The 16886-nt window shown below is 42.6% G+C and overlaps 1 protein-coding gene across 3 annotated transcripts in view; it reads right to left on the reverse strand.

Annotated features, from left to right (window-relative positions):
* MARCHF3 (membrane associated ring-CH-type finger 3) overlaps window positions 1–7551 on the reverse strand; it is a 108220-nt gene extending 100669 nt beyond the window's left edge. For 2 of the 3 annotated variants that reach the window (XM_045022205.1, XM_045022206.1), the window contains exon 1: window positions 7026–7551. The gene's annotated coding sequence lies outside the window, so the exon portion shown is untranslated. The remainder of the gene's footprint in view (window positions 1–7025) is intronic. The other variant, XM_045022204.1, reaches the window with a different exon arrangement.
* Window positions 7552–16886: the final 9335 nt, after the last annotated feature.

Here is a 16886-nt window from a genome sequence, read left to right on the forward strand (position 1 = left end):
TCTAGGTCTAGTAAGGTGCTTGCAACTACTTTTCTCTGATGTGGACCTAGCTATAGCAATTTAACATTCTGTAACCTCCAGATTGGGCTGATGCAGTGCACCCTACATGGAACTACCTTTAAAGACTTTTGATGCTGCAGAATACAGCTTGGTAGTGGTGGCCACAGAAAGTGTATTACAATACCTCTCCAAAAATTGTACTGATTTCCTATTTGCATTCGTGACTTGTTTCCAAGTGCAATAAATGAGCTGACAGTGATCTATAAAGTCCTAAATGGTTTGGGTCAAGGCTACCTGAGGGGCCCCCACTTCCCTTTTTCCTATGTGCCACCATAAACCACAATCAGGAGGCCAGGCATTCTCAATGGTAGATCATTGGCTCTAAAATTTACTTCCCTCTCACTGCTTAGACAGATCCTGGGTGCTGACCTTCGGGTTTCCGTTCAAGGCCAATCCCTTTGCATGAGGTGGGGGTGATTGCAGAGTAGAAGGGATATAGTCTATGTTGTGGGGCTGGAGTCTTTTTCTTTATTAACACTGACAGTGCTTTATTAGCTTTAAATATTTCATATGCAGCTAGAGACCAAGATTAACTATGCACTGGAGGTAATTTAGCAAGGGGCTTTAGTAGAGTCACGAGTGTCCTGCTAGTAAGTGATGGGAGTGAGATGTAAAACCTAACAGAGGGCTAGAGTGATGAGAAAACTGATTAAGACCAACAAGTGTTGCAGAAAACTAGAGGGAACAGAGTAAGGAAAAAAGGAAAAGGGAAAGCAAGGGGGAGAGGGGGTAAAAGAGGGAAATGAGACTAGAATGATAACCATGCAGAAAAAGGAACAAGGGAGGAGCAGGAGAAAAGTGAAAAAGGGACCGTGGGGTCAAGGGAATGGAGGGCAAACAAAAACAGGCAAGAGAGAAGAAAATCCATCCTACTAGAACCTCCCACCTTATCACTCTAACCCAGAATCTATTAATGGATCAGGAAATAAAGAAGAGGTTCAAATAGCATGCAACCACCTCGATTCACATTTACATTTAATAAAGAGGCCTACAAAACTTTCACTTTGAAAACTGACCTCACCACATTGCTTATTTCATTCTTACCTCTCACTGAATATTGTGTTTTTTCCATTGGGAACTGAACACTATTAAAAAAATCTGGCTACTTCATGTAGGTACATAAATGGGAGCAGAGCTCTTTTGAAAAAGTGTTTGGGTTTTTTTAATTGTTTGTTTGTTTTTTGCAGGGGGAGGAAAGGCTGAATATTTTGGAAAAAAATCAGGCATTTTGCTATTAAAAAGTGGTGGTATGAAGACCAGTACGAAGTCTACTCTCTTTCCTTCAATACACTTTGGAATCCAGGTTTGGAATTCATATACATTACTACTTCTCCCTTTCCTGCAGCAGATATAATCAAACTCTTTCTAAGATATACATTTCATCTTTAGAAAGTACATATATACTTGAAAATATGGTTGCTTGCGTGCAAAGATTAGATATAATATAACTAGTTTCCCCTAGCCCTTTTGATGCAAACATTTAGAATCTTACTCTATTTCTTGCCAATATCTGAATAGCGAGTAATAGGTACATCATTAGATCAATGGCGATCTGAGGACGTATTACTCTAAAGATGGCTCCAACCAAGAGAGTAAACCCAGGAGACTCATTGTAGCAAACTTCATAAACATATGTATTTTAAAAATAGAAACAAAAATTATGAGGCAGGAAAAAGAATGCGAGTATAGCAGAGGAACATCGATCTGGATTGTTACCATTGAGTTTTCCCTTAATTCTAAAAGTCGACAGGATGTAGTTCTGTTGCTGCTTCTTAGACATTGTTCAGCTAGTTACCCCCAAAACACAGAAGAAAAATATACGTATGTATTTACAATATGAAGTAGAACATGTACCAATGAATTACAGCCTAGCACACACCCACATGCATCTTGTTACTTCAGCTGACATTTTATTAGTTATTTCTCACCTTCTTTGTATTAAATTTTCCATCTGCTGTACTTTTCCTGCAGACTAGCACCCACAATCCTCCTTTGCTTTTCTTACTGAACTTAAATGCATACAAGTGTAAAGTAACAGGTGACGGAAAAAGGGCTAGTGGCTCTCACATCATTGTTCGTTAAGCTACATACATGGCACTCTTAGTTAACCATAGTTAATTATCAGTTATAATTATATAATGCCATCTATTTATTGACTTGAAAACACTGATTTTTTTTTCAGTTCCAATCCAATCTCCCTTTTTACTGCAACATCAAAGATTAAGGCCTCAAGCCAGCACAGCACTTAAGCACATGCTTAGCTTTAAGTATTTGTGTAGTCCCACTGAATTCATCAGAACAAATGAGTGCAATAGGGCAGGCACTTAGCATAAAAATATACTGGCTTGCTTGGTGGCAGTCTAACTATTTTTAAAAATATCCTGTTTCTTGCATAAGACTTGAGAATTTCTTTTCCCCAGCTCTGATATGTTAATTCTAGAGAGAATCAAAACCTGAAGTTTCCATTTCATAGGGCATTCCAATATTTTGACATCTGTTTTCTTGATATTGAAATTTTGGGTGGAATGAAATGTTAAAAAAAAATTCATCTAGGAAATGTCAAAACAGTTTTCACTGCAACTAAATGTTTTGATAGTCCCAAATTGAAACATTTCAGTTGTTTGTTGACCTGGAACAAAACCTTTAGTTTCAGAGCAACTTTAATTGCTGTGTCTGTCTGAGCCTTGCAGTGCATCATGAGATTTGTAGTTTCAAGTTCCTCATGTCTTCATTCTCCCCATGTGCTCAGCAGCTGGGCAGGACTACATCTCCCATGATGCACTAGGGTGGCGCAGCAAACTGGAGACACCATGAGCCTAATTTTCAAAGGTGTTGCGCATTCACACCACTGAATTTAACTGGAGTCTGGGGTTAGGCACCCAGAAGCAGAGGCCACTACAGAAAATGTTTGCCTTGAGGTACAATTGTATAGTCAATTTTATTTTACAGCCTCAGCTTTCTTTTCCCAGTTGATGGCTGGGGCTGTGACAATATCTGTGGCAGAAACCATGAAATACAAGGATCCTGATTCTCCTCTCTCCTGAAGCAAATCAAGAGTAATGCCATAGACTTTTACCAGTTTTACACATGTGTGAGATCACAATCAGGCCCAAGGTGTTTTCCCCTCCTACTTCCAAAAGTACCAGCCATGAGAAGACAGAAAGACCCCCAGAATCTTACTGATACTCAGTGATGGGCAGAATTCAACAAGAGTGGAAGGAGTGGCATGAAAATCAAAGGCAGGCAGCTGGGTGCCATTTCAGAATTGTGGATTGGGACAGTGCTCTAAGAGCGGAGTCCTCCTATCCCAGTTCCAGGAGTCACTTCTTTCCCTTCCTGGCAGTCCTAGGCTTTGGTCCTCATTCCTGAGGTGGAAGCAGGAGGCTCTCTCCAGTGTACATCCCACAAGAAGTGTGACTTTGTTCATACATTTTAATGAGAGTTATATGCACAGTTATGATATGCCAGAACAGCTCTGATTGAATGACAGGTCTCTCAAAGAGTGGATTTTTAATACTCATTTAGTGCTCAAACCTGCAAAAGAACGGTGTGATTCTGAGCACCCTTTAATTCCCACTGACATGAGAGGCAAGTGAGGGCACTCCTTAAACAGAAGTTATGAGCCCAGTGCAGAAATTACTGGGTAAAACTCTGTGCCCTCAGTTATGCAGGATGTCAGACTAGATGATAACAATGGTCCCTTCTGGCCTTAAAGTAGATGGATTTTTGAATCCACATCTTGCAGAACTGGGCCCTAATGGAGTTAAAGTGGGTATTGCCTAAATTAACTCCAAACTACTCCACTGAGGTCAGTGAAGTCCATCACTTGGGAGTTTAAAGACTTATCATCCATCCATATTATTTTGACTTTTGCTAAAATAGCCACTTACTCTTTTCATGTATCAGAGGGGTAGCTGTGTTAGTCTGGATCTGTAAAAAGCAACAGGGAGTCCTGTGACACCTTATAGGCTAACAAATGTATTGGAGCATAAGCTTTCGTGGGTGAATACCCACTTCGTCAGACGCATGAAAAGAATAGTTACAAGTGGATTGCTTGAGCTATGTGACAGACTGTAACGGACAACTTTCTGAACACTAAGCCACTACAAGTTGTATAATGGCTAATACTATTTAAAGTGTCCAATTGAGATGTAATGGCATCTCAAAAACTAATCCTGTTTATCGCACAAGTACATTTAGATTAGGCAGACCCCGATCCTGCAACAAGCTCAGTGCAGTCAGACCCCTTGCATCAAACACAAAGCCCCAATGAAATCAGTGAGAATCAGCAACAAGTGCAGGAATTTGTCCATATCAGTCTCTTTACAGGATTAAATACACTTAGAATACCAGAACTAGGTGGGTTCTGGTATTCTAAGTGTATTAACAGCCTGATCCAAAGCCCACTGATATGAGTGGGTGTCTTTCTACCTACTTCCATGGGCATTAGCTAGGCCTTAAATAGCCTCATGAAAAAAGTTACAACTCTGCTTCTCGTAAGGCTATGCCTCCACTGCGCACCTTAAAGCAGCACAGCTGTGCTGCTGGAAGGTACACAGTGGAGCCACTCTTTGTCGGCAGGAAAGTGCTCTCCCACCGACAAAATAAACCACCCGCAATGAGGGGTGGTATCTTGGTCAGTAGATGTGCTGGCTACACCAGTGCTTTTTGTGGGTAAAACTTTTGTCAATCAGAGGTGGGGGGGTTTTCACACCCCTGACCGACAAAAGTTTTACCAACAAAAGTGCAGTGTACACATAGCCTTAGATAGCTCTTGCTTTACACAGCTTAGGGATTCTTGAAGTGGTAAGATTTCAGCGTGTGCTGTAGTTACTGTTTGCCAAACTATTTTCCCTTAACTTTTTTTTAAACGTCTAAACCATTTTTAAAGGTGAGTGCAAGAGAGTGTTAAACTGGTACATTTAAAACTTGTTGAAATTTAAATCAAACTATTTTTTAAAATATCATAGACAGCAATATTTAACACGTACATAGCCCTTTACATCTTCAAACACTGTATAAAGATTAAGTCATAAAAAAGGACAGTGTTGCTACACTGAGACTCAGGATATGTGGGGTATTTTTAAGTGTGTGATTTTTTAAGTGTGTGATTTTTTAAGTGTGTGATTTTGCAATGGAATTGCTGAAGAAGCCTTAACTGTAGTTGCTGGAACAGTCACTTTAATAAACCCTTGTTTATTTCTGTTGCAATTTTTTCTGGTAATAAAATTAAAATTACACATCAGTATATTATGAAAAACCAGAAGTAGAAATCAATCTTGATATAGATACAGCATTCTTATCCAAGTAAAAATTAAGTTGTGTATATGTCAAATTATATTTCATTTATGTGGACTCTCAATTCTCTGCCCAAATAAACCCACAACAGACCAGTCACTAATTCAAGCCTCTAATAAAATGCAATTTGGCTTATACTCAAAGACTTCATTTTCCATTATGGTACATCAAGGCAGAAGTTAATACACATGCCTTGTGTTAAGATAACACATTATTTCTTATTGTTATTTTGTTGCTTTTCCAAGTGCTTTGACTGGAATGGACATGTTATATTTTAACAGGTGGGGTGGCTGGCTGGCTGCTTGGCTGTAAACCAGCAACTGGAATCTGCACTGAATGGTATTGAACTGAATGCTTGTAAAGTTCATGGACACAGCGTGACTCAGACAGACTCAGATGCATGCACACACAGAGAGAAGAGCACACACAATATACATCACTAGCTTGCCTCCCCTTTCCCCTCTGTCCAGGGGTAGTTCAAGACTGACTTTTCTATCACATTTTCATGCCCATACAACCAAAAACCACATTTGTATTATATAATGCTCCTGTGAAGTTAATGTGATATGTACACAAAACAAATTTTCATGCACACAGACATATATACAGATAATGATCTCTATATTTAAAAAGAACAGTGAAACTTGCGGTCAACAAGAAACTATACAAGAATTCTAAAACAGAACCACTGTGCATATGTATAATATCACATATGAACATAGAAATACTGTAGACCCACACAAAATCATAAACAGAAAACAGGTATGAATATTGTAGCCATATTTTTCCATAAAAAACTGTATTCATAGCTCTCCCTATCCTAGGGGGAGAAAAATACACAAGTATGAGACTAAACCTTGAGTGCTGTAGCTTTTATTTTGTGTTGCAACTTCAAATGTTGCAATATTATGAGTTTTATTTGTACATTTCAATGACAAATATATAAATTGTGTTTGTAGCATATGGTTGTGTGTACATGTTTTGTGTGGGTACATATGTATATGTAGTGTGTGGCTATAATATATATTTGTTTGTTTCACAGTTGTGTGTTTAAATAGTTTCCTTGATTGTTGTTGCTGTTTTAAATTGGTAAGTTACAAAAGGCAAACTGTAATAATTCCCTAGGAGACTAGACTGTCATTAGAGAATCCTACCTGGTCTAACGTATTTGGATGTGTCCCTACTACATATAACTCTCTGCTAAAAATCCTCATTAAACATAATTATCTGTACAGAAGTTATTAGCTTCATTTTCATGCTGCGACTTTATTTACATTTTTATTATTTATCAAAATCCAATGTACTCCATATTGTCATTGCTTGTGGCTTGGAATATGAACTACATTGTTTTGAGTTACCCGTGGGCAAAGGGGCAGCCAAGAAAACAGACAGGTAATTGTTGGTTTAGAGATGGATCATTTAAAGAGAGACCTCCAACAGACATTTTCACGCATTAGTATTTCAAAAAATACTTCAGCTTGTATTGCCCACCAAGTTTCAGTGGGGGCCACCTTTCACAGGGGCGAGCTCTACCATCCTCTAGGATTTACTCTGGAACAACTGAGCTCACAGAGCCTATACCCCGAGGGACAGACGCACACACTTCATGCCCACCGAGAACTCAGCCTAGGTGGGAGCACAGCTCGCTGCACACCGTGCACACTCACCCTCCTTTTGTAGCTCCGGATTGCTTCACACGCCCCTGCGAGTCCTTCTGGTTTTTCCAACTTCTCAAGCAGCTACGTTCCTGGCTGGGGAATCAGAGAGAGTGCGGAGGCGCATGTTTGCTAGGCAGGGATTCGAGGATGGCTCCAGAGCCGGGCTCCTCCAGGTCCTTCAGCCTCAAGCCTCTGGCAATTCATTGACCTGCTAAGCGAGCGAGGTGGAACAGCAGCGGGGGCTGGAGCAGCCCGGCCGGCGAGGCAGGGGAGGGAGTCGGGGGCGTGGCTCTGCTTCCTGACTGGCGGCCACTTGTACAAGTCGGCAGCGACCGCCGCCTCCCTCCCCCGGCTCCAGCCGCGGGCTCCGAGCGGGATGGGGAGGCGGACTCGCGGGGGAAGCAGCAGGACAAAGAGCGGCTGGGAAGCGGCGCGTGTCTGGGACCCCTGGTGGCCAGCGAGCCGAGGTGCATCCGAGAGAAGTCGCCAGGGCAAAGCCTCCAGAAGGCAGAAAACCAAACCCTGCCTTGAAACCTGCTGCTGCAGCATCTCCATCTCCGCCGAGCAAGCAATAAAAGGGCCAGGCCTGTAAACAGATCAATGTATTATTTACACAAATCCATTTTGTAGCCTTTCAGGGGCTGGTTTGGCTAGCGGGTTTAGTTGCAAAAATGTGCAAGGAAAAGCAAGACAGAAAGGGCCGTCAGGCTATTCTGCAAAGAAACAAAACAAATACGTAACACAAACCGGGGTGGGATGGGTGGGTGGGAAGAGGATGTAAATGTTTTTTAAAGAGATTGATCTCTTACACCTGTGCAAGAAAAAGAGCTTGGTAGTGCAGTTCTGCTCTATAATGCAACTGTGCATATGCTGCCATGGGGTTTTGCAGTCATTGTCTCTCAATACCCAATCTTGCAGTAAAAACAAGTGAATATTTTTCTTTAACTCTGCCTGGCCTCCGAGAGTCAATTTGGGTTTTTTCTTTTATTGCATCATCACTTGCAATAAAGCTTCTGCTAGTTAAATTATGCCCTAAAGTTGCATCTGTGCAGTTCCACTGAATTCAAGCTAATTGGCCTCTAGTAAACAGTTCTGTGCATGATGCTCAAGAAAGAAGAGAATCCAGTTTACTCCATTTTTTCCTGTGTGGTTCTGCAGCATTAAGAGAAATAAAGCAATAGAAACGTGTGTTACAGAGATGACTAAATACACTAAGGGAAGCACGTCTGTTAAGTAAGAAGGTATTGTTTTTATAGTGTTAAATTTCACAGTGGAATTGCTCCTATAAATATTCTCCAGAGGGCTAAGAAGAGGAGGAGTGCCTGGGGAGGGATAAACTGGGATCTAGGAACACCTGTGGTCATGCACTTCCCTTTGTGACACGGCCCAAGTCACTTAACATTTCCAGGCCTGGCCAACGAGAATAACTACTCGCTGGTGTGTTATGAAGATTAATGAATTCATGTTTGTAATGAAGCTTTTTCATTTTCAAAGTGCCAATTTATAACACAAATTGTAATCAAAGCAACCAGATTCATCAGAAGCCGGGATGAAGGAAGGGTTAGGAGAGAAGAGAAACAATTGCATGGAGAGAGCATTAATCTTTATTTGCTAACATTCTGGCTGTGTCCAACTTTGGACATAAAGTTAACTATTAAATTGACTAATGAAATGTTTAATTTTGAACATAAGTGAACAATTATCTATTTAAGACATTTATCAGTTTGCTGGACATATTGAACCCCTGTAGCAGTTTCCCTGCTACAAAAAGTCACCAAACCAAAGCCTGCTCTCAAAGATTCTAGAGGAAAGCACATCTAGAGCTTGGTGGATCCTTTGTGTGCGTGTAACTCCCATTGAAGTCAATGAGAACTGCAACATGTTAAAATTACATTTAAAAAACCACAGTCACAAGTACCTTGATTTCATCCCTCATAAAGGGACTTCTTATTGAATCAAATTCACCACTGGTGATCATGTCTATCAGTCCATTGACTTCATTGGAGTTGTCCCTGCTTATGCCAGCAGAGAATTTTCTCAAAGAAATATCTACAATTATAAGGCCTTAGACAGATGTGCCCACCTAAAATACAAGCTTGGTCACTAATGTATAGTTTTTAACATCTTTGTTCTGTTGCTTTTCTACACACAGAAGAATACTGGAAACAAAAATGAATTAGTTACCAATATTGCTGCAGATGTTTATTTTAATTGCTGGGGTTTGCTTTTTGTTTTTCTACTGGCAAAAAACAATCTTTGCATCTAGGTGTATTGTTTAGCACTAGGCTTTTTAATAACCCCCATGGCATGAATGCTCTCACATGTGAAATTGGGGGCAGCAAAGGTGCCAGTTAGGTATTTAGATTGTAAGTTCTTCTGGGCAAGGACTGTCGTGGTGTTCTGTTTTTGTACAGTACTTAACACAATGAGGCTCTTGTCCATGGCTGGCTTTCCTAGGCATATAGTAATACAAATAACTAATATACTTGGAAAAAATAGATACAGTTAGACCCCAAACTTACACACCTGTCTAACTCTGCTCATCTGAGCAGTCTCATTTGGCTGCAGCATAAGAACATAAGAAAGGCCGTACCGGGTCAGACCAAAGGTCCATCTAGCCCAGTATCTGTCTACCGACAGTGGCCAATGCCAGGTGCCCCAGAGGGAGTGAACCTAACAGGCAATGATCAAGTGATCTCTCTCCTGCCATCCATCTCTATCCTCTGACGAACAGAGGCTAGGGACACCATTCTTACCCATTCTGGCTAATAGCCATTTATGGACTTAGCCACCATGAATTTATCCAGTCCCCTTTTAAACATCGTTATAGTCCTAGCCTTCACAACCTCCTCAGGTAAGGAGTTCCACAAGTTGACTGTGCGCTGCGTGAAGAACTTCCTTTTATTTGTTTTAAACCTGCTGCCTATTAATTTCATTTGGTGACCCCTAGTTCTTGTATTATGGGAATAAGTAAATAACTTTTCCTTATCCACTTTCTCAACATCACTCATGATTTTATATACCTCTATCATGTCCCCCCTTAGTCTTCTCTTTTCCAAGCTGAAGAGTCCTAGCCTCTTTAATCTTTCCTCGTATGGGACTCTCTCTAAACCCCTAATCATTTTAGTTGCCCTTTTCTGAACCTTTTCTAGTGCTAGAATATCTTTTTTGAGGTGAGGAGACCACATCTGTACACAGTTTTCGAGATGTGGGCGTACCATGGATTTATATAAGGGCAATAATATATTCTCAGTCTTATTCTCTATCCCCTTTTTAATGATACCTAACATCCTGTTTACTTTTTTGACCGCCTCTGCACACTGCGTGGACATCTTCAGAGAACTATCCACTATCCAAGATCTTTTTCCTGACTCGTTGTAGCTAAATTAGCCCCCATCATGTTGTATGTATAGTTGGGGTTATTTTTTCCAATGTGGATTACTTTACATTTATCCACATTAAATTTCATTTGCCATTTTGTTGCCCAATCACTTAGTTTTGTGAGATCTTTTTGAAGTTCTTCACAATCTGCTTTGGTGTTAACTATCTTGAGAAGTTTAGTATCATCTGCAAACTTGGCCACCTCACTGTTTACCCCTTTCTCCAGATCATTTATGAATAAATTGAATAGGATTGGTCCTAGGACTGACCCTTGGGGAACACCACTAGTTACCCCTCTCCATTCTGAGAATTTACCATTAATTCCTACCCTTTGTTCCCTGTCCTTTAACCAGTTCTCAATCCATGAAAGGACCTTCCCTTTTATCCCATGACAGCTTAATTTACGTAAGAGCCTTTGGTGAGGGACCTTGTCAAAGGCTTTCTGGAAATCCAAGTACGCTATATCCACCGGATCCCCCTTGTCCACATGTTTGTTGACCCCTTCAAAGAACTCTAATAGATTAGTAAGACACGATTTCCCTTTACAGAAACCATGTTGACTATTGCTCAAGAGTTTGTTTTTCTATGTGTCTGACAATTTTATTCTTTACTATTGTTTCAACTAATTTGCCCGGTACCGACGTTAGACTTACCGGTCTGTAATTGCCGGGATCACCCCTAGAGCCCTTTTTAAATATTGGCGTTACATTAGCTAACTTCCAGTCATTGGGTACCGAAGCCGATTTAAAGGACAGGTTACAAACCTTAGTTAATAGTTCCGCAACTTCACATTTGAGTTCTTTCAGAACTCTTGGGTGAATGCCATCTGGTCCCGGTGACTTGTTAATGTTGAGTTTATCAATTAATTCCAAAACCTCCTCTAGTGACACTTCAATCTGTGACAGTTCCTCAGATTTGTCACCTACAAAAGCCAGCTCAGGTTTGGGAATCTCCCTAACATCCTCAGCCGTGAAGACTGAAGCAAAGAATCCATTTAGTTTCTCCGCAATGACTTTATTGTCTTTAAGCGCTCCTTTTGTATTTTGATCATCAAGGGGCCCCACTGGTTGTTTAGCAGGCTTCCTGCTTCTGATGTACTTAAAAAACATTTTGTTATTACCTTTGGAGTTTTTGGCTAGCCATTCTTCAAACTCCTCTTTGGCTTTTCTTATTACACTCTTGCACTTAAGTTGGCAGTGTTTGTGCTCCTTTCTATTTGCCTCACTAGGATTTGACTTCCACTTTTTAAAGGAAGTCTTTTTATCTCTCACTGCTTCTTTTACATGGTTGTTAAGCCACGGTGGCTCTTTTTTATTTTTTACTGTTTTTCTTAATTTGGGGTATACATTGAAGTTGGGCCTCTATTATGGTGTCTTTAAAAAGGGCCCATGCAACTTGCAGGGATTTCACTTTAGTCACTGTACCTTTTAACTTTTGTCTAACTAACCCCCTCATTTTTGTATAGTTCCCCCTTTTGAAATTAAATGCCACAGTGTTGGGCAGTTGTGTTCTTCCCACCACAGGGATGTTGAATGCTATTGTATTATGGTCACTATTTCCAAGCGGTCCTGCTATAGTTACCTTAGCAGCAGTACTTGTCTGAGTAAAATTAAGCATGTATTTGACAAGATGGGACCTTAGTAAAAATCACTTCTAAGACCTGATCCTGCAATCTGATCTACATCAGCAAATGCTTAAACCCTCATCGAGTCCCACAGAAAAGGCACTTGTGCCTCAGCTTGCAGGATTGAAGCTTAGGTTTTGATACATATTGGTGTGGGGTTTTAAAGCATTTGATTCCTGAAGCTGGGCCCCTACCTCAATCCTAAAATCAGCACTGTGCCCTTAATTTAAAGAAACCTCCAACACTCTAAAACAGGCCTTCACAACTCATAAAGCGGCAAGGGCCATATTACTCCAAAGAAAACAGCTGAGGGCCGAAACACGCCCCCCAGCACCGCCCGGCCTGTGGAAACAAACCCTCCTCCCCCAGTGCCGCCCCGCCGAAACAGCTGTGGGCTGAAAAGGAAGGGGGGGGGGGAGAGGGAGAGAGAGAAACAGTGCGCATAGGGTGACCAGATCACAGCAGTACAATAGGACCTACCCCCTCCCCGCTCGGCCCCCCCATCACACCCCTCTTCAACCCCCCGGGGTCACTGTATTACTGCACACAGCAGTACCAAAAATTAAAATACTGAAAATGGATGCCACCGACTTGCCGCTTGCCTCCTCACACCCCCCCCCCCCCCCGCCAAGTATAAAGCCTCGCTGCCACTGCCCGCCTGGCTTGTCACACACACACACCCCCCATGAAATAAGGGGACGGGAAGGACAGTTTGAAGCAATTTTCTGGGGTTATGAACGAAGGGGAGGGAAAGGGGGGCAGTGTGAAGGGATTGGATGTGATTGTACAACACACAAACACAGGGGCTGTAGGGAGCTGGGAGTGGGGGAGAAAGGGGGCAGTAGTCAGGGCAGGGCAGGTGCAACACACACACACACACACACACACACACACACACACACACACACATCTCCCCCAGAGATTTCCTAGCTGCCCACAGACAGTTCAACCTCCCCCCCAGCCCCCCGATCACTATGGCCACCCTGGGACCAACCAGAACAGTAGCTGCCCCGAACCCCAACCGAAGGGGGGGGGGTTGGGGGCCGGGTCTCGGTCCAGTCCCTCCCCCTGCCCTTGAGCTGCGGCTCAAGCCCAGGCCAGGCGCCCCTCCCCTCGCTCGGCACTTACCAGCTCTGCCTTGTGCCCAGCGCTTCCTGCCTCAGCGGGCCCCGGAAGTGATGCACCCGCTGTACACCAGGCGGGGGGAGCAGGAGACGGAGACACGTCCAGTTCTGGCTGTTAGGGTGGTTGGAGCATGGTGCGCGTGCAGGGCTGTGAGGCGGGGGCCCCCCCAGCAGGGGGCGAACACAGCAGCCCCCCACCCTGCCGCCTGCCCGCGAGCCGCACAGTGAGCCCACGTGGGTCTCATGTTGTGCAGGTCTGCTCTAAAGTAATGGTTCAAGAAATATAGCCTCACACTGGTGTAACTACAGTGTCTGTAGACTACTGTTGTATTTTTTGAATAAAGATGTGTAGAGACTTTTTTGTTTGTTTTTTATCACTTTATTTTGTACAAAAACATTTAAGTAGTTGCCACAGCAGCCGCCTGGGTTCTCTGCACTGAAACTCTGGTGTGGGTCTTAGCCAGATGATCAGTGAATTCCTGATAAGGAGACTTGGTGAACACAGTCTCCTTCCAGAGGTCAGGGGTCAGATAACTGTAGGTCTTGGAGATCGCATCAAAGGTGGCTTTAGCAAAGTTGCCCAGTGTAGCAGTACAACCCCTAGCTGAAGTATAGCAGTCATCAATTCCAGCCATCATCAGCAGTTGATGATGTGTAGAGACTGTTGCTCTGGGAGAGTCAAGGAGACACTTAAGCCCCAATCCTCTAAACATTTACAGCTGTGGTTACCTTTACTCACATCTGTAGTCACACTGGGCTAAATTCACATAGGGTCTTAGGTCCATAAATCCAAGATTTAGGCACCACTGGTATTCACAGAACTGCTGCTTAGCTGCTGCCAAACCCTGTAGGTAGTAAACTGCCTAAGTTTTCGCAGTGAAAGTTCCCTCTGTGCTTATGTTTCTGCCTCTGGGTACGTGCATTGCAGCCTGGCTCTAGACATCTAGACACCTCTATCCAGTCTAATCTCCAGTGCAGTGCCTGAACAGGGGGAAGATAGGCATTGCTCCACCTAACTCGTCTGTAGGGCGTGATCTGGTAGGTGTGCTCAGAGAATGCCTAATTCCACAAAAAACAGCTTGGGGGTGGAGAGCAGGTGCCCTAGTGGTTAGGATTCTTACTGGGATGTGGGAGCCCTTGGTTAAAATCCTCCTCTACCTGATGAGGAGAAGGAATTTGAAGAGGGATATATTACCTCTCAGATGAATGCCCTAATCTCTGGGCTATGGGATATTCTGGGAGGTGGCTCCCTCAGTCTCTCATGTTGAGGCTATTCCACCTTGGATAAATAATAAAAAAGCCATTGGGCCAGTGAAAGAGAGAGATGCCTGAGAATGACTCTTTTGACTGATGGTTAGCATGCTCACCTAGGGTGTAGAAGGCCTGGAACCTAGTCCCGTGGCTCCAGTGATTTATCATTTATCCAAAGTGGAACAGCTGCAACAGGAGAGACTGAGGGAGCCTCACCTCAGAATATCTCATAGCCCAGTGGTTAGAGCACTGACCTCAGAGTTTGCAGATGCCTGTTTAAATCCCTTTTTCTCATCAGGTAGAGGTGGGACTTGAACAGGAGGTCTCCTACATCCCAGGTGAGCATATTAACTACAGGGCTAAAAGTTAGAAGTGAGGTGCTGGCGGCAGCAGCAGCGCTCCACTGCCACCAGCCTCCAGGAGAGGGCTCGCAGCTTAGAATTCCAAGCACAAATAGGTGCCTCTTTCCAGCCTGGTCTTAGGTGCTAAACTCACTGAAAGGAGCCCTCTCTCCTCACTATATCCCATATGGCTAGCTTAGGTGGGGTGCCACCTAGCATGCTTGCTGTTGTGAGGCCCATTCTTAACATGTATTTCTCTCCATTCAAGGTATAGGAAGCCTGAGCACCTAACTCAGACTTTGTGAATCCCAGTGATTTCTAGGTGCCTAAGTCCCTTTGTGACTAACCACTGTGTCAATGTGGCTAGTCATATTCCTAAAGATAAATATTTGCATAAATGTTTGCAAGACTGGGGCCTAAGCTAAACAGGATTTTTTCCCCACTTTAATTCAGAATTGTATAAAAAGCTCAAATATAGCCTTTGTCTTAATTCCCATTACTTTTTTGGTAATGAGAGATTAAAGAAAAGGTGGAAAAACTCTATTTAGAAGTGTGGGAATTGGAAGGATAAGCCAAATTCCAGGGACAACTTCTATTTTTTGCAGGGGGTGGGGGAATAACTATTAGTAAATATTTACATGTTGCTTGGGTCTAAAGGCCACAGTTAGGATTGGAGTCACATTGTGCAACATCCAGCACAAACACAGAAAGGAGGCAATCCCTGCTTGGCAGGGCTTACAATTTAATGACACAAACAAAGGGTAGGGTATAGGGATTCAAGCAAATAATCATAATGAAAAATTGGCACATATTTGTTAGTTATAGGTATGGGAGGGGGAGGAAGGAGGGAGTTGTGATTTGGGTTGTTTTTTTTTTTTAAACTTGGGTATAAGTGGCAAATAAGTTACTAGATATGTCTACTATGCCATTCTACAATACACATTGTTGAGGGATATCAGAGCAGATGCATTCTTGCCAATCTCCTCTGCCAAAAAACGTAGCTCTGCAAATTTTCACAAATTTGCATAAATTTAGCTTCAGCAGGAGCACATGCCTTCTAATTTTAAAGTTATTCTTTAACAAACATCATGGTGGATTGCTGCATGCATTTTCGGGGAGCTTAATATGTTTACAAGATGTCATATGCTGTATGTACATCCAAAATAAATAATACAAGTTGCCATGCAATATTTCCAGTATTGTTCCTTTTTCTCTTTCATTGTGACAAGTCCAAAAATGGAGGGAGAGAAGGCCCTGTTAGTGCTATCTCAAGATGCTAGACTATCACTAATTAATTCCTCCCCCCCCCCAAAAAATAACACCCACCAACAACAAACCCACAGCAAGTCAAGACATTTAAAATTCTACATCTGACACACATTCTGGCTGCACTAAAGTCAATGGGAGTTTTGCCACTGGACCCAGGATTTCACACCTGGTGTTCTTAGAACTGGTGATAACAGGGAGACAGAAGATGACACTGAAACGTTTTTGTGTGAGGGCTATTTCTTAAAACATACAACTAATTCTGTGTTTTCATATGCAGTTCTTTCCATTGTCCCCATGATGAGCCAGCATCAGGTTGGCATCAGAAGCTTGCTCAGGTTTCTCTTTAGCAAATCTGTAGTCAGCAGTTAAAACCTTGGATCTGGTAGGTCTGCAAAAGTGCAGTGATGGTGCCTTGCAGCCTGTGCTCTTAGAACATAAGAATGGACCTACTAGGTCAGATCAAAGGTCCATCTAGCCCAGTATCCTGTCTTCCGACAGTGGCCAATGCCAGGTGCCCCAGAGGGAATGAACAGAACAGGTAATCATCAAGTGATCCATTCCTTGTCGCCAATTCCTAGCTTCTGGCAAACAGAGGCTAGGGACACCATCCTTGCCCATCCTGGCTAATACCCATTGATGGTATTTAGGATTTTTTTTTTTAAACCCTCTTATAGTCTCGGCCTCCTCTGGCAAAAGAGCTCCACAGGTTGACTGTGCATTGTATGAAAATATACTTTCTTTTGTTTGTTATAAACCTGCTACCTATTGCTTTAATTTGGTGACCCCTAGTTCTTATGTTATGAGAAGTAAAGAACACTTCCTTATTTACTTTCTCCACACCAGTCATGATTTTATAGATCTCTATAATATCCCCCCCTTA

This window comes from Mauremys mutica, chromosome 6, assembly GCF_020497125.1.
Source record: "Mauremys mutica isolate MM-2020 ecotype Southern chromosome 6, ASM2049712v1, whole genome shotgun sequence".
Taxonomy (NCBI): domain Eukaryota; kingdom Metazoa; phylum Chordata; order Testudines; family Geoemydidae; genus Mauremys; species Mauremys mutica.